Below are 25,821 nucleotides of genomic sequence, written 5' to 3'. Positions count from 1 at the left end.
TTGCCAACAGATCAAGGGAAGTGATTATTCCCCTCTATTTGGCACTGCTGAGGCCACACCTGCAGTACTGCGTCCAGTTTCGGTCCCCCCACTATAAAAGGGATGTGGACAAATTGGAGACAGTCCAGTGGAGGGCAACGAAAATGATTAGGGGACTGGGACACATGACTTTAAATAACCCCAGTTCCCTCAGCCACTTCTTTTGTCTGCAGAAGAGAAGAGTGAGGGGGGATTTGATAGCACCCTTCTATTACCAAAGAGGAGGGAGCTAGGGTGTTCTCAGTGGTGGCAGATGACAGAACAAGAAGCAATGGTCCCAAGTTGCAGTGGGGAAGGTCTAGGTTGGATATTAGGAAACACCATTTCACTGGAATGGGTTACCTAGGGAGATGGTGGAATCTCCATCCTTAGAGGTTTTTAAGGCCCAGCTTGACAAAGCCTTGGCTGAGATGATTTAGTTGGTGTTGGTCCTGCTCTGAGGAGGGGATTGGACTAGATGACCTCCTGAGGTCTCTTCCAACCCTAATATTCTAGGATTCTCCTACGCTATTGGTTATAATAGGTATGTACTGCTCAGGTGTTTTTGCCAGGAGTAAAGGGACAAGTCGCAGATGCCTGGTCAGTATATCAACTGTTTTATCCCCTTTGTTGTGAAACTTTTTGACATCACTCTCATCCAACTGTTCTATTGCAGGCAGTCAAGAGTCAACTCACAAGAATGCAAGGAAACACTTTACAGAGACAATATACATATTCCCCCCCCATCTTTCTCTCCCCCGCCCCTCGGGTTCCAAGTAGCTGTCTCTTGGATTAACTTTCTCTGATCTTAGGGTTAATTCTGGCATATCTGTAGATAACCTAGTACAACTGGAAATTTAATTTATTATTAATTTTTCTCTTTTGACAGAGTTTCACAGGGTTTTCCTACCAAGCATCAATAATTCCTCTGCATAAACGTAATTAGTTGTCTGTATCTATTTTTCCCCTTCTTTAACAAAAGATCAAAGGACTTGGACAGATGGAAATTCCAGCCACTAAATGTATTTCAGTTAAGTAGTTTAATTGAAAAGCCCTTATGCCTGAATTTCAGATGCTACACTTAATAACTGAGCGATAACAATCAAGACCCACAGTACTTTCTGGGAAAAATCGAAAACCAGCTGGGCCAGTAGTTGGCTGAAGCGGAGGACCTATAGCTCCAGAGATAGTCATTCAGTCCCCAGTCAATGCTATGCACTGAGGTTGCTATTGCACTTTAATCTTTTTAACTGAAGAAAACCAAAATATATGTTTTGCATTATTCCTAGCAGATCCAGCACTCCTTCAGGGTACCCGAGGAGCAAGTTTTAGTGGTGATACTGTGCTGCTGTACAAGGGATTTCTGCTACAACAACAGCCAATTGCAATGCCTATTTAAGTTTCTGCTACCAGCATCAGAATTACAGGAGATCCTAGAGATTAGTTACATAGAGAAAGGCTGTTTTAAACTAAATCAAAACAATACATGGCAGTACAATTAGGAGACAGCTTGCTTTCCAGTTAATGAATTTACTTTGTAAGGAGCCTGCTCTTGCTCCCATAGATGTCAATGGGAGTTTTGCCATTGACTAATGTAGCCTGCTGTAGTCTGGCAGTCCATGGATATTGGATGGGCTCAAAGCCAATGGCACCCATTGGAACTTTGTGTGCAAGTTTCTTGTACATTTAGAGGTCCACTAACTTGGCCCAGAAGCTGAAGGGAGATCAAAGCAGTAGAGACTCCCCAGGGAGATGCTGCAACCCCTGCCCATCAGCGATCATGGTGCCAAATCTCTGCAGCAAGGAGCGCAACCAATCCTCCATGCATCCAGCCTGGTCCAAGAGCCACTGAAGGCTATGGAAGGATTCCCACTATAGTTCTCCAGCAGGCATTGGATCAGATCTTTAGGGCAACATGTCCTCTCAGAGCACAGAGATCCAGATGTGCTACTCCTTCCCATCACCTGCAGTAGTGGCTGCCGTCCCACTAAGTAGGAGCCTGTGTGAGGAACATTCCATCCCCACAAACCATGGCATGCTTCCTGTGAAAAAAGCCTTTTTATCTCATCTTTGTTTGTTGGATCAGAATTCAGGCCCCTAAGCTCCTAAAGTACCATTTATAATGAACCCTGCTCCCCATAAAATACTTCGCACATCCATTTACAGAGCTCACAAAGCTAGGTTACATTACCCTGATCTTATAGAAAGGCAAACTTGAGGCATAACAAGGAAGTGACTTGTTCATGGCCACACAGAGACTCAGCAGCAAAGGTGTGAATGGACCTGAGGTCACCTAAACCCCATTCCAGCATCCCAGCCATTGGGTCACACAGCCTGGCTCACCTTGTTCTCACCTTTAATAGTTTGTTAACATCTATCTGAAAGCCTATTATCCCTGTTTAAATTAAAAAAAAAAAACAAAACAAAGTATAAAAGAGCACCTATTTCTCAGTTCTAGTCACGTTAGTGTACACACACAATACATGGCCAGACACTCCACTGGTCTAAGTCAGTATAGTTGCATTGACTTCATGGGTATTGCATCAGTTCAGCAGACAAGACAAAATCAGCAGCTTCTCCCCATAATAAGCCAAGATATAACCTCAAGATGAAATTGGACTCAACAATTCCCCAGCTCTTCCACAAATTTAGCCCTTATGCCCTTTCTCCCCAAAAGTCTGGGTAAACAGATGGGCCTAGCAGCATATTAGCTACTCCTGGGGGAATTCTGCATCACTGTACAATGAAGAATTTTGCAGAAGTTAACACTGAGCATACAGAATTTTCTCCCCTCCCTCCCACCTACCCCAGAAATTGGCTGCAGAGATGTTGGCCACCACCAGGAGCCACTGGGCCTGGCAGAGCCCAGCTCACAAACAGACACTGCGGGGGGGAGGGGGAAGGAACTGGAGGGTTCCCAGAACCTGCAGCTCCCCGCATGTCCTGAAAGAAGGAGGCGGTGGCATGCAGAGAACTGTGCAAGCCTGGGACCCAGCATCGGGAAGTTTCTCCCTCTGGTTTCCTGGGTTCTAGAAGGATAGGGTCTAGAAGTGTCCGGGCTTGGGGGGGAGGGGGAGCCACGCGCAGCTAGCCTCTGGGTGGAGGGTGAGAGTGTCTGGGCTGGGGTGCCCCCCACGGCTGGCCTCCTGGCTGGGCTCTGTTGGGGGGGGGCAGGGCAGAGAAGCAGGAACTGGGCTGTCATAGGGGTTTCTTTAACTCTACTCCTGGGGGAATATTTTGTGCATCTGTATTGTTACACACATACTTGCTGACAGGTATTTTGAAATAAAGTAACCAAAATAATTGAAACTAATGTGATTATGCAGTGTTATTTTGACAAAATTTGCAGAATTTAAAATTTTGTGCGCAGAATCTGCCCAGGAGTAGCTACTACAGAATAACCCCTTACAATTCACACAAAAGGATATTACAAACATCACGAAGAGAAAACTCATAGGGGATCCTTTTCTTATTTTGGGACTTCTAATTAGTTCTCATCTATCTGAACAGTTATTTCCAAGGTATAATTTTCCAAAACAAGTTATTATTCTTATCCCATCAGCCATTTTATTAAGGGCTTCAAAAATCACCTAGTCTTCCTTGGACATCTTGTCTCTGGTCACAGTACGCCATTATCTTCTGATATGTTAAAGAACTCTCATAAGCTTCCGTCTCTTCTTTTTGGTAGATTACATTAAGACTGCATGTGCTTTAAATTCTGAAACTACTACATGAACTTCTGTTTTTTAGGAAAATTCTTGGTGCTAATTTTGGAGTTATACGGATTTTATTCCAACCCCTTCCTCTATCAAACTCAGTATTCCCCTCTTCCCAAATTTTAAACAATGATTTAAAATATATTAGTGGGGATAGTTATCAAACAAGAAAAAGTGGAGGGGATGATCTGAAGAATAACAAAAAGCATCACAATGCTGGAGGGACTGAGTTATGAAGAAAGATTAAAGACCTAAATATACTGTATACCTTAGTCTGAAAAAGGTGAGTAAGGGCAGGCACAATAACCTACAAATATCTGAAGAGCAGAAACAATAAGGATGGAGAGGAATCATTTATGGTGGGACAAGGATTATAACTAGGAGTAATAGTATGAAATTAAGAAAGGGAAAATTATTAGGAACAGATTTCTGATCATGAGATGTCATAAGCTGTTGAATAGCCTCTCAAAGGAATTGGTGGAAGCAACAGCACTTGGGTTATTTAAAACACTAGGAAAATGTACTCTACATACCTGCAGGGGTGGACTAGATACAAGAGACACATCGCTAACGTTATGCCGATAGAATATAATTTTTTAAGAATAAGGTTCATAAATCCCTAGTGATTATTTAAGGATATAATTTACTCTTATACTCTCTAAACAGCTGTATATTTAGCTGACTAGTGATTCAGGACTAGAATTATTTACCTCGGAGCCCCACCTACTGACACAAGAGTGATATAACTTGTTAGAAACAAAGAATCGCGACTTTTGTACTGTTATTCTTTGGAAAGCATTTGCCCTCTAGAATACGTCATTCTAAGTAACTCCCATTGACTTCAATGAACCTTAGATCAGGTCCATAATTGGTATCTTTCCACTAATCCCAAATATATTTTTCTGTAGGTTGCATCTCCATTACATTAATCACTTGCAACCATAAACTGAACCATAGAGTAAACCACAAACATTTGCTGAGTGTCTAGATTAGCATTTACAATTGTGCCTATTAACTTGAATTAACTGTTAGTAACTCAATTTAAAACTGGACCACAGATCTTGTGTATACATACTCTGAATGCAGACATGCTGCACTGGTATAAAAGGTAACTTGCCCCACTGTAATTTAGCTCTGTTTCAACTCACGGTATCCACATTGATGCAAGTCACTTTTTATACCTGGGCAGTACGTGGACACTAGCTTATCGCCTGGGTACAGTAACACCAGTGTAGCTACAATGGAGCAAAAAGATAGACAAGGCCTATCTCCTGAGGTCCCTTCCAACCCTGATATTCTATGATTCTAACAGACACAACTGGTTCACACATCTAACATACCACAATGAAAATAATATGGCATGCATGCACACACACCCCAACCCCACCTCTTTAGAAACTGAATGCAGGTCTTCTTTCTGCTAAGACCCAAATCACTTTCAGCCAGATTCAAATACCTTTAATCAAACTGAATAGTAGCTTACTCCTCAGAAACTACGTGATCTCAGTGGGACTGCTTGAGGAGTAAGGTGTCACTCAGAGTAAGAAAAGGAGGACTTGTGGCACCTTAGCGATTAACAAATTTATTTGAGCATAAGCTTTCGTGAGCTACAGCTCACTTCATCGAATGCATTCCTGATGTCCATCTGTTTGCATCTGGAAAGGAAGATGATGACAGAGTAAGGGCATCACAATTTGGCCCATTATCACCTCTATAAAAATGATTCATCCCTTTATGTTTTAGAAAGCATAGGCCACTTAAAACATCTTGACCACACAGCAGGATTTGATACCAACTCTCTTTATAGATAATAGGATCATTTTAAAAAGGTGAATGAGGAACTACTTACATAGAAGAAATTGAACTTGTATGGAAGTAGGAGAGGGAAAAGGACTGAAAGTTTGAACAGGGAATAACAAGGATGTAACAAAGCTCTTCTGACTGACTCCTTACAGACTGCTCATAGGGTTGCCAACTTTCTCATCACACAAAACAGAACAACCCTACCCAGCCCCTTCTCCAAGGCCCTGCCCATGCCCCATCCCTTTTCGGAGGCCCCGCTCCCACTTGCTCCATCCGTCACTCACTGTTCCCCACCCTCACCCACTTTCACTGGGCTGGGGCCGGACGCAGGAGAGGGCCTGGCCTGGGGTCCAAGCTCTGGGGTGGGGCCTGCCCTAGCCCGAGACCCACACTGCGCCGCAAACCGGATTTTTAACAGCCCGGTCACCGGTGCCAACCGGAGCTACCGAGGTCCCTTTTTGACCAGGTGTTCCTGTTGAAAACTGGATGCCTGTCAAACCTAACTGCTCAGGAAGTGCATGTTGCAGTCTGGGGCTGCATTCTCCCTGTGCCAGTGCAAGGACAAAGAAGAGACAGCTCAAACCTCCCTCCAGCCTGTGACTGCCAGGGACTAGTTCAGCAGCCATTGCTGATCAGAACAGATTTGACAGCTGCCCTAACCTGAACCCCAGCTAGGGTTGCCAAGCGTCCGGTTTTCAACCAGAACACCTGGTCGAAAAGGGACCCTGGCAGTTCCGGTTGGCACCGCCAATGGGTCCGTTAAAAGTCCGGTTGGCGGCATAGCGGGGGCCCGGGGCTAAGGCAGGCTCCCTGCCTGCCCAAGCTCCGGGCAGCTCCTGGAAGCAGCCACCACGACTCTGTGTCCCCTAGGTGCATGGGCAGCCAGGGAGGCTCTGCACGCTGCCCCTGCCCGAGTGCCGGCTCTGCAGCTCCCATTGGCCAGGAGCCACAACCAATGGGTGCTACGGGGGCAGCGCCTGAAGGCACAAGGGCAGCACATGGAGCTTCCTGGCCATGCTTCTGCCTAGGGGCTGTAGGGACCTGGCAGCCACTTCCTGGAAGCCGTGGTAAGAGCCACCAGGACCCCACACGCTCTCACGCACCCAAACTCCTTTCTGGAGCCCACACCCCACAACCCCCCCTACCCCACAGCCCCCTCTGTCCCAGCCCTGAGCCTGCTCCTGCACCCCAAACCCATCATCTCTAGCCCCACCCCAGAGCCCACACCCAGAGACCTCACCCCCTCCCACATCCCAACCCCCTTCCCCAGCTGGGTGAAAGCGAGTGAGGGTGGGGGAGAGCCAGCGACAGAGGGAGGGGAGATGGAGTGAGCAGGGGACAGGGGCCTTGATGAAGGGGCAGGGGTGTTCAGTTTTGTGCAATTAGAAAGTTGGCAACCGTAATCCCAGCTGCTATGGCCTCTATGAGCCTTGTAGCAACCAAGGCATTCAAATATCCCAGGCTTTCTCCAGTCTAGACAACTCACAGAATAATGCAGGAGATTCAGCAATCCATAGTGAGGGCTGTGTGCCACTGTAGCCCAAAACTGAAGTAACAGCTGCAACACTCTACTGGTACAGCTGCAAGGATGCCTTGGGGTGCTCTGCTGAGGCTATGACTCATCAAGAAACTTGGAGGTCTATGAATGGTGCCTGTGGCTTGCAGAGATCTCCCAACTGACACTAATATTACACACAGTCCACTGGCAACACTGAGAATGTGACATACAAAGTCACAAAACACACCATTTTACATACCAGGAGTAAGAGAACCATGCAATACATAAGTGCAACTTACACATGTCAGCAAGATGACCCCATCAGATCTCTTGTCCTCGATCCTCAGATTCTGTTCAGGATGCCAGATGGGAGATGAGGCAGATGCCCTCTGGCCCATACACCTGCAGACCCATGAGGAGAGTGATAAGAATATAAAAGAGGAAAACGGTGACCCTAAAGCCCACCATAAGTCTCAGTTGTAAGAGGTGGTAAAACAGAAGTCTTTACAGACTGCTCTTCACAGGAAACTCTTTCTATCCTCCCACCAGAGGTCTTTGATGGCTATTGATTAATAGATATTTATAAAGTCCACCCCACACTCTTCTGCATTTTGAGGGCATCAGGGAAACGCAAGGTCAAATTGTAATAACCAACAACCCTTAAACCAGTCAGACAGACATTTAAAAATCATGTAAAACAATAAGAGGTCACAGTGAGATTGTGCTGTCAGACAAGTCATTAGACCAAGAACCATCTCTGATAAAGTAGTATCTTCAATAAGCTTTTACTGGCTGCATTCTTTGACATAGTGCTTTTGAGATCATGTCCCAGGTTTATTGTACATTTAATTTTTTTCCTTATTAATGCTTTTCTTTAATATGTACGATGCATTACAAAGCATTAAGAGCTGATTTTACAGCTCACTAAGAACAGAAGCATCAGTAACAGATCTATCAGTGTGGGCTCTTGTTTTTTTATTGAGTTTTGTTACGGTTCTGCCCCAAATAGGAAACAGCTACTTAATCCACAATGTTTTGCTAATTAATCTTTTCAGATATTACTGTCTACAAGAAAACTGCCACCAGGCGTTAGAAGAGAAGCAAAACACAAATGCATGAGATAAAGAAATAAGACCTAAGCAGACCTAGCTAGATGTTTCAATGCCGTAAGTGCCTAGATTGATTTGAAATTCTAGAGTTAACATCACTGTTTACTGAAAAGCCCTTTCAGTTTCACGTTGCCATAATAATAGCAAAGTTTTGTGATGCATGTTAATGGACAATGAAAGAGGTGGACTGCAGAGAAGTAGCTGTAAAATGAGTAAAACACTAGCTGCCAAACCAAACACAGCAAACAGCAATTAGTGCATAGAAGGGTGCTGTCATCTGGAACAACCACTTGGGCTGCTGTGCTGGAGAATCTGGCTGTGCACATCTGTAGGGGCCTGGCTATAGTCTACAGATTAGGCAGCTTCCCCTTGCTGCCTCTAGGCTGCTTGGGCTAGTTCCCCCTGCTCCTGTATTTTCAGTAGGGCTGATATGGGATCCATGACCTCAAAATCTTTAAGTCAGGCAAAAAAGCCCAAAGAAATCCCTGCCTCAGGGAAGGTTTGTAGATGGTTCAGGCTCTAGGAAGCCTAAATCCGTGCCAGTGTTCAGCCAGGGAGGGTTAGGTGTATTCAGAACAGTGCCTTTTTTCCCCCCTTTTGCTGCTACTTTTCAGACCCAGCTGGACAAAGACCCAGCAGCCTCTAGAAGCCAGGGAGCCACCAGACTAGAACCGAGGGAAATCAACCGGGGAAAAATAAAATAAAATAGCTAGCCTCCTTTCCATAGCCACTTCACCCAATAAGGCCTGGGATCCCTTCAGTTCTCCTGATCCCTTCTCCCACACATGACAGCTACTCCTCCATGGCATGGGAGTGGGGCAGCCCTGGAGCTGGGGTTCACTTGCTCAGGCTACAGCAGTTCTCCTGTCCCTTCACAGAACTGGACTGCTCTTCTCACTGTACAGCATTCCCTTCACTGGGCTCTACTCTCCCACCCATGGCTGCTGCTGCTGAGACACTCTCTTTCCTCAGCTGCATTGAGCAGTCACCCCAGGGAAGAGGCAAGGCTCAGGGAGGAGACCAGCAGCTCCCTCAATCCTCCTATTCTTTGCCTGTAGAGGGGTCACTCACCAGCCAGTGCACCCCTTCTTGGCCAAGTATGGTGTAGCAGACTCTTCAGCTGTGGGGTACCCACCATCACTAATCACTTCAGTCCCTACAGCAGCCTGCCCCTTCTCACAACTCAGTCCTCCAGCCAGGTCACTTGTAGTCCCACCCCTTCCGAGGTAATACAGAGTCCAGTAAAGTAAAAGTCTATTGACTCTGTTTCAAGCCTCCGGCCCCACCCTGGGCTTGATAGTCCTTGTCCCCATTCATGTCTGGGTTGGTTTGTTTTCTCAAACCTCCCCTTCCTGGTGTAGGGATAGGGTTCAGTAGGCCAGGGAACCCGGGCCCTCCCTCTCCTCTGGGTTCTAAGTCAGAGACCCCATATTAAGCAGCTCGGGTCTACTCCCATAAAGTCACTATGCTTTCCTGGGCCGTTTCCAACCTTCAGGCTCATACAGAGCCCCCTTAGGCTCCCTAGCAGCACACAACCCCTTGCAGGGTAGGCCTCCTCCAGCTATCTGGGAGGTCTCTCATTAAGTTCCCTTTTCTGGAAGGTTCCCTGGGTGTAGAGCTCTGTTCCACTACACTATTCTCTTGCTAAGAGGCTTTTCTTTCTAGGAGCAGCCTTGTCTCAGCTGTTGCTGGTCAGCCATTTCGTCTCATCTGGGAAGGTAACTGTTCTGCCTATTAACTCCTTCATGGCTACTACACTATAGGGTTTAAATACCCCATCACAGAGCCCCGCCCACAATTCATTTATTCCCCCTCCCCCAGTTTATCCATGATGTGCTTCCTTCCCTCAATGAATTCAGTGCTCCCCCCAAAATTTCAGTGTCTCCCCAAACAAATCCCATCTCTTCCCCCAGCCGAAGGACCATGTCTCACTTCTGAGGCAGTGCCTGCATACCCCACAATTCCCCTTAGCAGCAGCCCTATGTGGAACGTTTCTCACAGGAGAGGTGGTCACCGATTGTCCCCTCTCCCACCCAACCTGGACAAAGTAAGGGGCAGGGAGGCACAAACCCCTGCAGAGTACTGGGAGCGAGTGGGAGGCTGGAGCTATTTCCCTTCTCACACTACACATTCACTGGAAGCAGCTGGTAGGGGAGACTCAGCCCCCTGAGTCCTATCTCCAGGGAAGGTGTAGGAAGCACCTGGTGGGTGCCTGGGTTACTAAGGATTATTTGGTGGGGGGCTCTCTCCTCAGCTTGCGGTTGCTCCCTTTTTCCTGCTTAACAGCCTAGCTGCTGCTCTATGAGGCCTGAGAGCCGGCAGCATATAGAGCAGCTGCTGAGAGGAGTAGATTGTGACTGCAGAAGTCAGAAGGGTCACCCTGCATAATGAACAGGAGTACTTGTGGCACCTTAGAGACTAACAAATTTATTAGAGCATAAGCTTTCGTGGGGTACAGCCCACTTCATCGGATGCATAGAATGGAACATATAGTAAGAAGATATATATATACATACAGAGAAGGTGGAAGTTGCCATACTGGAACTAAGGCAGGGCCCTGGACTGTAGGGCCAGAGCAAGCTGCAGACTGTGGTTTCTGCTGTGGTTCTGTTATCTTTAAAAAAAAAAATATGGATTGATCCAGGCTCTCATTGCTTTAATGTAGTGGTTCTCAAACTGTGGGTTGGGACCCTGTGTTAATGGGGTCGCCAGGGCTGGGCTTAGACTTGCTGGTGCCCGGGGCCAAAGCCCAAGCCTGAGGGCTTCAGCTCTGGGTGGCAGGGCTCAGGTTACAGGCCCCAAGCCTGGGGAGATGGGGCTTTGGCTTTGCCCCCTTGCCCCTGCGGTGGCAGAGCTTGGACAGGCTTATGCTTTGGTCCCCCCTCCTGGGGTCCTGTAGTAATTTTTGTTGTTAGAAGGGGGTCGTGGTGCAAAGACGTTTGAGAACCCCTACTTTAATGTAAAGAACAACACAGGGAGATGGAGACAAAAACAGCAGCCGCAGTGGCCCTAGGGGACTAGGCGGAACCACACTTCCATCCAGTGCATTGCAGTGCACACCAGGCAGGCCTAAGAGAAGGAGCAGCAGCACAGGGAAGTGACATAAAAGGTTGTTAAGAAGAGGAGTCAACTGTTCATGTAGGTTTCTTCAGAATATTTTGTCTAAAATTTTGCAACTAAATTTAGGCATCTAAAACCATACTTAGGCATCCAAGAGGCCTGGTTTTCAGAAAACAGCTACATTTCTGGATGCTCAGCACTTTTAAAACCAGGTCATTTTGGTATCTAAATATAGAATTAGATTACTAGTTTTAGGCACCCAGGTATGAAAATGTGGCTTTTATATATACCCTGACAACTTCCATTACCTTGTCTTTTAATTTTATGGGCACTGCAGTTATGCCTCTATCAGTCATTCAGTGGAAAAATAAAAGTATGGAACATGCATATCTGTGTGCCTGATTCGCCTTTAATTAAAAATTACTCTGGTACAATTCTAGTAGGCTGGATTCTGCTGTCAGTTACACTGAAGTAAATCCAGAGTAACTTCAGTAAGTTTAGTGGAACTGTTGTGGACTTACATTGGTGTAATTCATAGCAGAATCTGTCCCAATAGAATGACACACTATAAAACTGGTGTAAATAAGATCAGAATCAGGCCCTATATTTTAATTATTGACCAACTCAGTTGCTGTGGTTTACTTTTCTTCAAAGCTTGGGTGCTCTGTGAGTGGTGTGTTGCTATCAACTTCATTGCTAAGTTTTGTCTGAGGTAGTTGATCCATGCTTTCCACTTGGTTAAAGATTGCCTGTCCAGACAAAGATATATACTGGAAGCAAAATAATGTATGTAGTATATAGCAAGGCCTTGCATATTGTATATAATTAGTAAACTGGATCCCACTGTGGGATCCAGATCCCAAGTATCTGGATCCCACTGTGACTGTGGGTTCTTTCATAGTTCACTTGTGTAAAGAGCAAAAGACATCCTGATTCTACACTCACATTGGTGTAAATCAGGAATAACTCCTCCAAAGTCAATAGCATTTCATCAGTGGTAGATGGTGTGAGAGTAGAATCAAGCCAGTGAATCCAACCAGTCATTTAATTTTAGTGTTTTCTGTTCAGCCATTTTCATTCCCCAAATCCAGTTATTTTTCAGTTCCAATTGTATTTCTAAACAATTCGTAATCTGATAGCAGCCATGTTATTATAGCACTATTATATGCATGCATAGTACAAATATACCTTGACCTTTCACGTTACAGCTCATATATAGAATTGCAAAAGTTCAAAAGCATTGCAATTTCTTATTTATTGTGGCAAAAGCTAATACATTTCATTGTTAATAAAATTGTGACTTAACAAAGGAACTTTATTATGAAAATAAATCCTGCTGGTAACTATCTTACCAGACATTTTGTAATTAAAGATAAAAATATGCAGTAGAGAAATGTAACATATAATAAACTAGCCTGTTTCATTCATCTGCACAACACTCCTGTTGATTTTTAGTCATTTGTACATACTATATTAAACTGTTTAGAGATCCATTCTTATTGACATACATCTAATTTTATATTTTTAGATCAAGACCTCCTAAATTAAGGGGACATATCAGGCTACAAACAATGAGTTTGATTTTAATTTCACCTGTGCCTGTATAACTCTATTGACTTCAGTAGAGTTACTCTGGAGTTGTTTGTGATTTACAGGAGCGAGAACAGAATTAGACCGCAAAATATTGTTAACAATTCAGTTTTCTATGTTACTAACAATAGTTATTAAAATGGAATAATATTTTAAAATCTAATTAACTTTTCACTATTGAGATGTTGTTTTTTTGCATTCTTGCATCTTGTATTCTGAAAATAGACTAATTCCAGATGTGTTTAGGGTCAGTTTCTAGTGAATTGTATTTTTGTTAATTATTTCAGTTGGATTTCTTTTTAATCATGGAAGCATGGTGTTTTGTAAAAGCTTGGTCTGTATTAACTTAAGTTTGCACCAAATTAGACATGATAGGCCCTGATTCTGAGTTCCACTGAACCCACACTCATCATAAGAATGAAGGGAATAGGCCTACTTTGTTCCTCATATATTCAAAGGCTGTTTGTGGCCTGTCTGGCCCCTGGTGTTAGTTAGAGCAGCATTAGGGTAGCTATGCCAGGAGCTGGGAGAGGGCTGGCTTAAAACTACTCTGGCAACTCTGTCTGATGCATTTTATTCAATACAGTAGTCCCCAGGGGCCATTTCCATTCTTTACATCATGTAAAGGGGTCACAGTAAAGCACGGAATAGGGACCAAGGAGTTCTAGCCAGGAGCCAAGAAACCAGCCCAGTAGGAAGCCAAACAGTCAAGATGGGATAGCTGTTTTGGATGGGGGGTGGGAGAGGGGAGGACTTAGTAAAAGGTAGCTGGGAAATATTTCAAAATTTGCATAGGAGGAGGAGCCCACTTCAAAGTTCACTTTTGGGCAGCCGTGTGCATTGTTATGTCATTGCTTCAGCTATATTAGATCTAAAACATGTATAATCATATATGATTAATACAAAGAACAGCTAGTATCAACTATAGAACTGCTGATTTACTGAGACAATGTTAGAATGGACATCCAAAATATAACTACAAATTCTAAAGACAGGGGTTTAGTATCAGATTTAATCTCCTAATATTTAGAGAATATTTTTGATTGACATTAATGGAAGAGGGGTTTTGTTTATATAAAATCAAGACCACTCACGAGCATAGGTATAAAACAAGAATTCTGCGGGGACAAGCACTTTTCACTTGTGTTTTAGAATGTTAATAACTAAAATTTCAGGACTAGAACACAAGCATTTTGTAAAAAGTGAATGTAATATCCTGCAAATGCTCACCACTTAACTGCATTGCATTATAACATTGTAAGAGCTCCAAGAATTAGTTGCAGGCTTTTGTAAGCACATTTTTATCATAATAATTCAAAATCTTAGCAGAACAATTTACATGCTAAAAATGCATTCACATTATAAATTGTTAGAAGGAAAGTCAGAGAAAAACATCTCCTGATTTGTTGACTTATTTTGCCAACAGCACTATAAACTGTACAAAAGCCAAAAGGAAGGACAGACTTTATTGCTATTGATTTCAATAACATGAATCGTCCAGTTTGGTTTCTCTTTGTTTTGGCAAGATAATCATTCCTTTAACTATATTTTGCTACAAAATATTACTTGTATGTACTTCATGCTATAGTTTCTTTATACTTTTCCCAAGATATTGGGTAATTTTACAAATCAATTCTAGAGGAAATAGATTCTTTATTGTCATTGATTGTTTTGAAGTGTGGAGAAAAGAACATATAATGGGCTTCAAACAAAATCCTGCCCATCATGCCCACATAAACAGCCTCACTCAGATCAATTGGGAACATAATATCTTCTCGCCTTTATAGTTATTCTCTAGTTGCTAATCATGTTTTATTGTGGAAGAACTGAAGATTGTACAGTGTGTATGTGGATATGCATCTTCTGTTTGGCCAGATGGCCCAGGGAGGGTGGCAATAAACCCTACTAATGAGTTACCAAAATATATGCACATGAGGGAAGAGTAATAATTTGTTGTCATGGCTTCTGGCATTGAGTCTTTGTGGACTTGTCTCTATATTTCCTGGAAGCAGAAAAGTGCTAATGTAATGTAACGAACAGTAGCTCATAAACTAAAGTGAGGGTGTGATGGCAGTTAGCGTAGACATATCTGGGCTAGCATTAATCTACCTAGCTTGAGTACCAGAACTGTGAAGCCACAACAACAGAGGCTTCACTGCAGGCCATACAAACCTGCCTGGAACCCTGGATAATTACTTGGGCAGCTAGAATGTCTACACTTCAGTCACACCCTGTGACTGCAGGGTAGGCATACCCATAGCAGCTGGCAGCAGTACAACTGGTAGGTGGTATCCAAATGCATCTAGTGCTCTGGACTGTACAGGCCCAATTCACCATTGCCTTGTACCTTGTGCAATGACATCAGTGCAAAGTGGGTGTAAATTATTAGCATTCTGATTTGCTACATTTTACATCCATTTTGCACTCAGCTTGCACTGGTGTAAATGACTACACGTGGTGCAGGATGAGGACCTGGGGTCCAAGAAGGGAAATATTCATTTCATTTTAAACTTAAAATATGTAAAATATAGTTACAATTTTTAAAAACAATTTGTATTTTGACACCCCCCCCAAAAATCAAGAGAATGTTTGTGCTGAGTTTTTAAAAACATGGTCATCTTTCTCCAGCCTGCTAATCAAATGAGTAGGACTCTAAAACATTTACTGGTCGACCAACTTAATTCATGAGATTTGTGCAGTATCTCATTTACAAAACATTATAGACAACATATCAGGAGCCTAAAATATATAATTTGTTAGAATTACTGCTTAATTATAGATGCTTTTTCACTTAAAAGTGAATTAGTACAGAGAAGATTGAAATGGTTTGGCACTTACGTATAACTGGCTTCCAGTTTGTGTTGTGTCTCAAGGCCAGCAACAGGGTGCAAACTTGGGAATTCCCAAGTTTACTATGCTACGCAGGACCCATTGGCGACAATTCAAATGCACCTTCTTTTCCCTCTTCCACTGTAATATCATCTTTGGAAAAAGATGTATAACAGCAACAATGGTGAGAGGAACAAGATGAATGGAAAGTGATAGCTGGTTACATATTTGATGAGAGTACAGTTCTCACTACTTTTAAATGTATCAGAGGGGTAGCCGTGTTAGTCTGGATCTGTAAAAGCGGCAAAGAGTCCTGTGGCACCTTATAGACTAACAGACGTATTGGAGCATAAGCTTTTGTGGGTGAATACCCACTTTGTCGTATGCATGTAGACATGTACCTTTAAATTAATACTTCTCCCACATCTCCATGGGACTGGGATGTTAGTGTCTTGTCTATCAATTACTGTGCTCCTTAAACAATTGCTAATTTCAATATAATTGCTGGGATGTCAATGAACTTTAATTAAGCTTAGTATCATTGTAAAACTCATATGTTTTCAGCTTCAATTGCAAAACATAAATGGGAGTTAATGTACATTTCTCTGTGCTTCCAAAATTACATGTATTGAAATTAGAAGGTGTCTTTGGATTTTTTCTAACATCAAGCTAAAGAACTGATTCTTTCAGCTCTGTCATTGTTTATTCTTTACAACTGCTTACCTGAAAGATGGCATATAACAGGGGTTCTCAACCTTTTTCTTTCTGGGGGCCCCCCCAGCATGCTTCTAAAAACTCCACAGCCCACCTGTGCCACAACTGGTTTTCTGTATATAAAAGCCATGGCCAGTGTTAAGGGCAATTGCCTGGGGCCCCATGCCACAGGAGCCCCGGCAAAGCTACATTGCTCAGGCTTTAGCTTCAGCCCCCACGTGGTGGGGCTCAGGGTCCAGGGCTTCAGGCCCATGTGGTGGGGCTTTGGCTTTCAGCCCTGGGCCCCAGTAAGTCTAACGGTGGCCCTACTTGGCAAACCCCCAGAAACCTCCTGGCAGCCCCCCAGAGGGCCACGGACTCCTGGTTGAGAACCACTGGCATGTAATATATATGTTCAGATTTTTAACCCTTTTTGCACGTCAGTGAATTCAAGATGTAGAACAGCAGCTTGTTGTGGGCCATTTGATATTTTGTGTAATGTAGTATATACATGCAAGCATTTCAAAAGGGTAAAAGAAATGTATATTTCTGGTCACATATTTCTTGGCCATTTCTTGTGGCTATTTTAATTCTCCAGGAAACTGATCCAAAGCCCAGGGAAGTCAATCAGAATCTTTCAGCTGATTTCACTGGACTTTGGATTAGGCCCCAAGAACAGAACACTATATTTTTACATTTATTTAGAAGTGTTGCAGAATTGTCTTTGTCATTCCATTCAAACAACTGTAAATGCCCACAGCACATGACCTGTGTACTACAGTTACTTTACTGTCTTACTATAATAGCAGCAATTCCATAAAGATTCTATATTTCCACAGTGACTAAAACATTTCTATAAATAATGATTTCCGACAGGACAAAAAGCATTTTTATTTGCTTTATTAACTATTTAAATTTTCACATAACATTTCTAAACATTTAATAAATAACATTCTTGGGAAAATTATGTTCAGATGTATATTATGTCTGGCATTCTTGCATAAATGAGTGACTTGCAGGCCATATCTCATTTAAGTTACACCATGCCCATATCCCTTTTATCGAAGAAAACCCACAGCATACATCAATTTGATCTATGTTTAAATAAAGGAGGGTGTTTGCCACATAAGAGATAGAAATGGCACCAAATTAGGGCATATTATACTTATTTTTCTATCCCAAATTATTTATTAAAAATAAGGTATGTAAATGAGAGGTAAGCAGGATTAACTCTATTTTTTGCCCAGTTTTTCTAATTTCTAATTTTCTAATTACCTTTATGTAATCAACCATTAACAAGTACTCCTTCAAACATTTCAGCAGTTTTATATCAAACACACATAAATAACTGTCATTAATATTCTAACCTTTACAAAATATAACATTCCATAAACAAAATTGCAAATATGCAATTCCAATAAACAACGTGGGTAAACACTTTTGTCTAGGGATACTGTAAATTATTCTATTCTGAACATATTAACTTATATTATTCATAGCCATTTTTAATGTTTTGGTTCCACTAAATATTGTATATAAGTGTAAAATAAGCACCCATTTAAAATACATGTCAATTTTCTCTATAACAGGGGAATATGACTCTGTTGTGTTTCAAAGTTTTCAGAGTCACTATCCACAGCAAACAAAATAAACACAAACATTAAGAGCCGCATACTGATAGATTTAAGCCTTTGCAGAAATAGACCTTTAACAGAGCTGTCAAATGTAAATTCATGTCTAGGCAAAAGTCCAGAGATGGAAGCATCTACGATGATGGTTGGAACCTGAAATTGGCAGAATGAACTATATAGTGAAGTGACAGTGTAACTGCAAGGTCTGTGGGAAAAGGCTAACCACTCCCCTCAGTCTCTATCTGGAGAGGTAGCTTTTTGAGATGGGAGTTGGTCCAGGAGCCTGAAACAGATCCACAGAGTCGCAAATGAAACAGTACAATGCAGCAGGAACTTAACTCACAATGCAGCATCTATGGGCTGAATCTACTTAAAGAAAAACCCCTCTTTCAGTGATGCAGGCATCTCTGGTGGTGGGGGCCGAGGGAGCCTGAAATAGACCTTGACTGAATCATAAATGAACCACTGCAGGGCTGTGAGGGTGCCAATCATGAGGATGCGGGGAAAGAGGCCCTTCCACACGCCTATGAAGCCCAGCTTCTTGAGGACTTCCACAGCGCTGCTGCCCTTTTCCTTGTTGAGCACAGACACCACAGAGTCAGCTGGGTGGGAGACTATAGCACAGAAGATACCAGCTACATAGCCAGCAACAAAGGTGACGCCAAGCTGCTCAGCCTTGGAGCACTCACTGCGCGGTTTGGGCACCACATAGGCATAGAGGGCCTCCAAGGTGCGCTCAAAACAGGCAAACTTCATCATGGTGTAGGGGATCTGGCGCATCCAGAGCGGAGCCACCCCCTTGTAGAAGGCCCAGAGCCCCTCCTCAAGGTACATCTTGGGGAGAACCACCCGTAATGTGTTGCCGTAACCTGGCTGTGTCTGGATTCGCACCTTGGCTGCCTCCATGGGGGACAGAGCAATGTCAGCGAAGAACTCAGCACTGGCTGAGGCGGCCAGATAGAGGCTGGTCCGCCACAGGTAGGCTCGCTCAGGTCCCAACATGTCAGCATAGCGCAGCTTGAAGACTTCATATAAGCCAAACTTGCAGAGGCCCTGCATGGAGTAGCCCACGCAGGTGGGGGCCCATCCCTTGGCCAGGCCACGCATCCCCTCCTCTTCCACGGTGAGAGCAAAGCCCTGCAGCATGCCCCGGTAGCGACTGGGCTCTGCCTGCATGCGGCACTTCACCAGGTCCAGTGGCACCACAGCCGTGTGGGTCAGGCCGCAGCTCACCACGCCACCCAGGCCGCACAGGGCCAGATACTTCGCAGAGCCATGCTCGCAGCTGTATTCCTCCTCGCCCCAGAGGGCAGGCAAGGCGGCCGCCCATAGCCGGAACTGGCGCTCACGACGAGGGGCAGTGCTGCTGTTGCTCCTCTCTGGGGCCCCTAGATGCACCTCCTCCTGGCTGCTCAGGTCACTGTGCTGAGGGAGGGCGGCACTGCTGTCACCCCTCCCCAGGCTGCAGAGTGTGGGGAAGACGGCTGCCCACAGCCAGGCTGGATGCTGAGCAGGGGAGGCCGGGCCGCTGCCCATTTCCCAGCTGCTCTGGGGCCTGCACCCCTCTGGGTCCCCTGGGGGCTGGGCCATCTCTGGGGTGTGGAGGGGCCCTGCTGCCGTCTCCTCTGGTGTGATGTGGCGGGGGGGGGGGGGGGTGCTGCGTGTCTCTGGGGCTGTTGTCGTGGCCTCCTGCCTCAGGCTCCTTCCAACTGCCAGTGCCCTTCGGAGGCCACAGGATTCTAACCATAGAGACTCTGCCTAGAGTGTAGCCCAGCCGGCCGCCACAAGCATGGGTAGAGCGCCAGCATGACGGACAGGGTGACAGTGTGTCGGCAGCCACTCTAGCCATATCTCTATGGCCCTGGGTGGGTAGGGGGCTCATGCTCCATGACTCATGCGGCATCAGGGAGCATAGTGTGGCAGGGGAGATGGGGAGGACAGGAGAAAACTTGAGGGCAGATGTAGGGAACTAGAGAGAAGTGGTGGACAGGGAGAGAGTTGAGTGGGGAGAGGAGAACCTGTTGGTATCACCGAAATGGCAAACAGCGGAGACCCAAATTGAGGGCTACAGGGAAAACGCAAGGGGAGGCGCAGGCAGAAATGGTTGGTGGAGTGAGGGTGGGGGATTTTTGTGGAAATAAAGTGATGAATATCACTTGCAAATATGCAAACAAGGGTTTTCCATAAAAAAAATCTCCAAATTTCTGGGACTTCAGCTGTAACACTCTTCTACAACAGTGGGACCCAGCATCAGTATGTGAGACAACTCTCAGCTGCTGTGGTCCATTTGAGATCCTAGTGTCCAGGCCCATGGAATCAGCAGGTCCCAATGTATAGCAATCCATCCTGATCTGGAGCCCCAAGTCTATAGAAATGACAGGTCCCACCAGACCATTCCTACGGGGTCAGTCACAGGCTGTGGTCAATCACAGCCATTTTTTAACCATCACTTTGCCAACCATATTGCTTGGCCATAACTTATCATGCAGCATGTTGTGCCTTTTACATCCAATTATACAACATCCATCAAATACACAAACTCATTTGGGGTTATTGTACTGATTACTTCAGAACTTCAGTAAGAGCAGAACAGCCTCACTTCACCTTGATACTCTAGTTAATATCCTGAGCTTTACAGATATAATAGAAATCCATTCAGCATTTCAAGGGTTTAATTAATTTTTTCAGCTTAAAAAAGTTTTTTTGTTTTTGTTTTTTATATAAAAAGGATGAAGAAATATATACCGAAAAACTGACCAGAGCATTGTGGTCCCCTCCCAACAGGATGGGCTGAGAATGGAGGGGCCAGATCCCAGCTCTTGGCAATGCTGTTTTGGCAACTCAAAACAGTCAGGGTTCCCCTGGTGTAGAGGAACCCCCACTGTTTGTATAGGGCCACAGTACAAACTCTATGCCACCCTCTCACTACCCCAGAATGAGGGGCATGTCAGAGCTATCGAAGAGGTGAAGACTGGAACCCTGCTGCATTTGAGCAGTCCCTGGCTGTAAAACAGTCTTTTTTGCAGCCAGGTGTAATTTAGAGCAGCTCTGAAGCTGCTCTAAGTTTTACAGGGGGAAGAACTGGTCTCAAGGATCAAAGGAGCACAAAGGTGGGTAACAGTCACTTGTGCTCCCCACCTCTTTCAGCTCTGAGCTCTGATGCAGCTAAAGATCTGACCTGCAGAATCAGCTTTGAGTTTGCTTGCCTTTATGAGAACAATTCAGACCCTTAATATTATGTAGCAGTCGATATTTATATTTAATTTCTGTTACTGTTCTTTTTTATTATTATTTTATTATTTGTTTTACAGCAGGGCCGGAGGATCAAGGGCCATTGTGCTAGGTGCTATGCAAAAACAGAATAAGAAATACTCCCTACCAAGGAGATCTTAGAATACAATATCTTCAATGTAAGCTTCTCTGCTATGCTTTATTTATGGGCTTGAATTCCTTACACACCCAGAACTTCACTGACTTTACTGGCAGTTTGGGGATGCAAAGAGAACTGGAGAAGATTTAGTGTGCCTCATGCCTGCCCTGGAAGAACCACTCCTGGACTCAAAGAATTTACTCCTTATGACCATTGGTTTCTTGGTCTCTGTCCAGATGCAAATTAGAACTAATTGGTAAGGTTTTTGGTTGGTTGGTTGGTTTTGTAAGGTAGGCAGATGTTCACTAGAAATTGGATTGAGACCATTACACATAAATCACCAAACATCCAGCAGGAGGCAATGGCTTCTGATCACTACTGACCTTGTATTTCATTTCCTGATTTTTAATATGAATATAAATAGAGAGGAAATGAAGCATGAGTATAAAAGCTTTTCACACAGATAGGTTAAATTTGTGACTTAACTCTACGAGATGTGTGAAGAGTCTGAGTACTGCTGCTAGGCAGCTTGCTGCCTTTTCATTTCTTTCTGCTGCTGTATTGATGGGTGGTGGGGATGGCTTATACAGCTGCCCAAAGCACTAGTGCTTCAGAGGAGCTGGTCTTATTCATTGCCCTGAGAGACAGCTCCACTGGTGAAGGGACAAAGCTAGAGAGGGGGATTCCTGGGGGAGTCACTGCTGTGTAGGTCAAGCTCTCCAACAGCACAGCCCTGTAGCAACTGGCAACCTTTTGTGACAGTTGGGTCCCACAGCTCCTGGGGTGATTCTGACATGATTTTCAATCTTTTGTTTTTATTTTTTGGAGATGGTCAAACTAAACTTCTATGATTCAAAGTCACTTTTTGTAACAGGTTCTAAGATAATAATCCAAGACCTGATTCTGTAACCGTTACGATGCATAGCACCTTTCTCTGCAAGTAGTCCCACTGGTTACAATGGGCTAAACTGTGATTTTTCAATCATATACAGAGCTGGGGGTAGCAAGTAGATGTATCCTCCTTGGCTTCCCTTTTGCCTCCAGGGTGATGATAATTTGCTACTGGTCCATACCAGTATCTCTCACTCACTGTTGGTCTACCAGTGGCCCTAGGGGAGAGGGGGCCACATTGTCAGGTGAGTGCATTTTATGTTCAGTGCCGCAGTTATTTTTCTTTTTCAATTTCTACATCATGCTCATGGACTTTGTAGCTGCAACATCCAGTCAAGGTAGCTCATCAGCACATTTCATTGTTGCAAAGATGTTCAGGCGGGAAATGAGTCTGTGATGGGAGCAGAGCTCTGATTACCCAATACAGCACTTGGGCACTTTCTCCTAAGCTGTGTTATTATTTTAAAATTTACAGACACCCCCTCCAGCAAAAAACAACACAAAAATACCCCAACAAATGCAAATAAATTGGGAAGTTTCTGCTGTAGTTGTCTAGAGCAGGCATTTTATGTTGGCAACATGAAAGGGAGAAGAAAACTCCTGGGTTGGATTCATGCAGCACAGACTAGACTTGACTGGAATCAGTTGGTGTTAAAATGTGCTTTGAATTTAAATATAGAAAATAGACATCAGAGATGGAAAATACCTCTGATCATTAATTAGTCCGTCCCCCTATCTTGTTTCCTAGAGTCTTGGATGTGCTCTGTCTAGCTTATTATTTACTAAGTACCGAGAATGTGCGTGGTACTCTACATGATCAGTTTGCTGCTATTTGGCCATTTTGTGTTTTTTAGCTGGTTTAATATAGAATATATCTGAAGTGCTCAAACTGGAGTGGGTAAGGAGTGGGAGGGAGACTTTGCTATAATTTCTCTCTCTTGCCCAAGTGTTTCTTAGGTGAAAGTCTGAGCTAGTTTCTAAATTACTTTACTTTATACTATGTAAGAAATTTCAGATATTTTCAAAACTGATTCAGCTCTGAGATAGAGAGATAATCACATATCAACGTACATGCCATAAGTATGTTAAAAAAAGAACTATGTAAGTTCACGGAGGATAGGTCCATCAATTGCTATTAGCCAGGATGGTCAGGGATGGGAGCTGGGAGCGGATGACAGTGGATGGATCACTGGATGATTGCCTGTTCTGCCAATTCCCACGGAGGCACCCTGCATTGGCCACTGTCAGAAGACAGGATACTAGGCTAGATGGAGTGTTCGTCTGATCCAGGATGGCTGTTCTTACGTTTTTATGTGTACAAGTACTGGACTTACAACAGTTTCCCAGCTTGGAATCCTGCCCTCAGCAAATACATTTGATGTTTATAGTAGTCTTTCAGCTGCCTACCCACTGACCCATCTATAACCATTGCTGTGGGCCTGCTGACAAGGTGATATGACAGTTTCACTAGATAGGTGCTAAGCACAGATGAATCTAGATGGCCAGCCTGCTTGATGCCGCAAGTACTGTTGTTTCTGCATGAAGTGCCTTTGTGGTGTTTGGAGGTATTTAAATTTTATTTTGTGGTATTCTTGTCTAATGTAAGTTGACAAGAACTATAGCTGAGAGGAAGGAGAATGAGGACTCTGGATTAAAAGTGTGTTTATTTTTCAGGGCAGAAGATTGATTGTCAGGCAGTGTTTTGGAATCAGGGCTAAATCCTACCAAATTTCTGACACATCTAAATTAGGATGGCTTTGAGCAGATGTCATTGCTGTGTATAATCTGAAGCAAAAAGAGAGTGATGTATTCCAAAATTGCAATTTCTCTTTATGTCAATGTCTGCTAATGTTGCCTTTCTGAAGGAATTTGTATTAAAATGCCTGGGCAAGATCCTCAGCTGGTGTAAATTAGAGTAACACCACTGAAGACAATAGAGCTACACTGAACTACACACACTGAGGAACTGCCCCAGGATCGTTTTTATCTTGTATCAGTATTTGTATATTGTAGCTATATTAAGGGATGTAGCATGAGCACTCAAGGAACCTGTAAGATTCTTTACTGGGAAGATGCTCCAAAGCACTGAGGAGCATAAATACTGTTATTATTTATTTCTATTACCATAATGCTTAGAAGACCTATCATGGACCAGGACCCCATTGTGCTAGGTGCTCCACAAAATGAAAAGATGGACCCTTCCCCAAAGAGCTTAAAATTTAAGTACAAAATGAGAGATAGCTGATGGATAGAGATAGATGGAAGTACATAAGTATGGCCATACTGGGTCAGACCAAAGGTCCATCTAGCCCAGTATCCTGTCTTCCAACAGTGACCAATTCCAGGTGCCGCAGAGGGAATGAATAGGTAATCATCAAGTGATCCATCCCCTGTCGCCCATTCCCAGCTTTTGGCAAACAGAGGCTAGGGACACCATTCCTGCCCATCCTGGTTAATAGCCATTGATGGACCTATAGTCCATGAACTTATTTAGTTCTTTTTTGAACCCTGTTATAGTCTTGGCCTTCACAACATCCTGTGGCAAAGAGTTCCACAGGTTGACTGTGCATTGTGTGAAGAAATACTTCCTTTACAAGGCAACAAGGAGACAGCATTGGTCAGCATGATAGGCAGTGATCTCAGCACACCAGCAGCCTGACTATGTCATGTTTATGTAGGCATTATGGAAAAGAAGAGTGTTAAGGAGAGATCTGAAAGATGATAATGAGGTAGCTTTATGGATGTTTACGGGGAGTGTCTCCAAATCATGACGGGCAACATGGGAGAAAGCACAAAGGTACTTGTCTGAAAATTTAACAAGTGGGCCAGGAGGCTGGCATGATTGGCCAATTGTAGGCAGCAGTTGACATCTCAATAATGACTAAGCGGTGATAAGTATGGGATAAGTTGTAAAAGACTGAAAGTGAACATAGAAGCTTATGTTTGATGTGCTAGAGAAGGGGGTGCCAGTGGATGCAAAGAGAGAGGTGACATGGTCAAAGCCACAGCTAGGAAAATGATCTTTGTAGCAGCATTCTGAATGGATATCAGTGGAGCAAGATTGCATTTGTCAAGGCCAGGGAGAAGGTTATTGCAGTAATTATGATGTGAAATGGCAAGAGCCCAGAGGAGAGGTTTCGCGGTTTGACTGGATAGGAAAGGCAGTATCTTAGAGATGTAATGCAGAAAGAATAAAGTTTTAGAGACAGCCTGGATGTGGGGACCTAGAGGCATCTGAGTCAAAGATGATGCCCAGGTTATAGGCTTGAGTGACAGGCAGGATGGTGATGTTGTCCACGGTGATCAAGAAAGGAGGTAGTGGAGAGGGTTTGGCAGAGAGATTACAAGCTCAGTTTTAGCTACGTTGAGCTTGAGCTGATGGCTAGATATCCACAAGAAGATGTCAGAGAAACAGTCTGAGATATTAGTCTGCAAAAAAGATAGATCTGGAGTAGAGAGGTAGATCATTTACCCACAGAAGGAGAAATCATCCTCAATTGTAAATGTCATTATAATGTTTGCATTTATTCTGATACAATGCTATGGTGTCTGTGGCGCATTCTCTCATATTGAACTGTATCAAATGTATAATAAAAAAATGAAAAGGGAGGTA

The 25,821-nt window shown here is 43.9% G+C and overlaps 1 pseudogene; it reads right to left on the bottom strand.

Annotated features, from left to right (window-relative positions):
- Positions 1-18,094: 18,094 nt before the first annotated feature.
- On the bottom strand, positions 18,095-19,537 carry LOC144269346 (solute carrier family 25 member 3 pseudogene; annotated as a pseudogene).
- Positions 19,538-25,821: the final 6,284 nt, after the last annotated feature.

This window comes from Eretmochelys imbricata, chromosome 8 (assembly GCF_965152235.1).
Source record: "Eretmochelys imbricata isolate rEreImb1 chromosome 8, rEreImb1.hap1, whole genome shotgun sequence".
In the NCBI taxonomy this organism is placed as follows: domain Eukaryota; kingdom Metazoa; phylum Chordata; order Testudines; family Cheloniidae; genus Eretmochelys; species Eretmochelys imbricata.
This window is presented reverse-complemented; position numbering and strand designations above follow the sequence as displayed.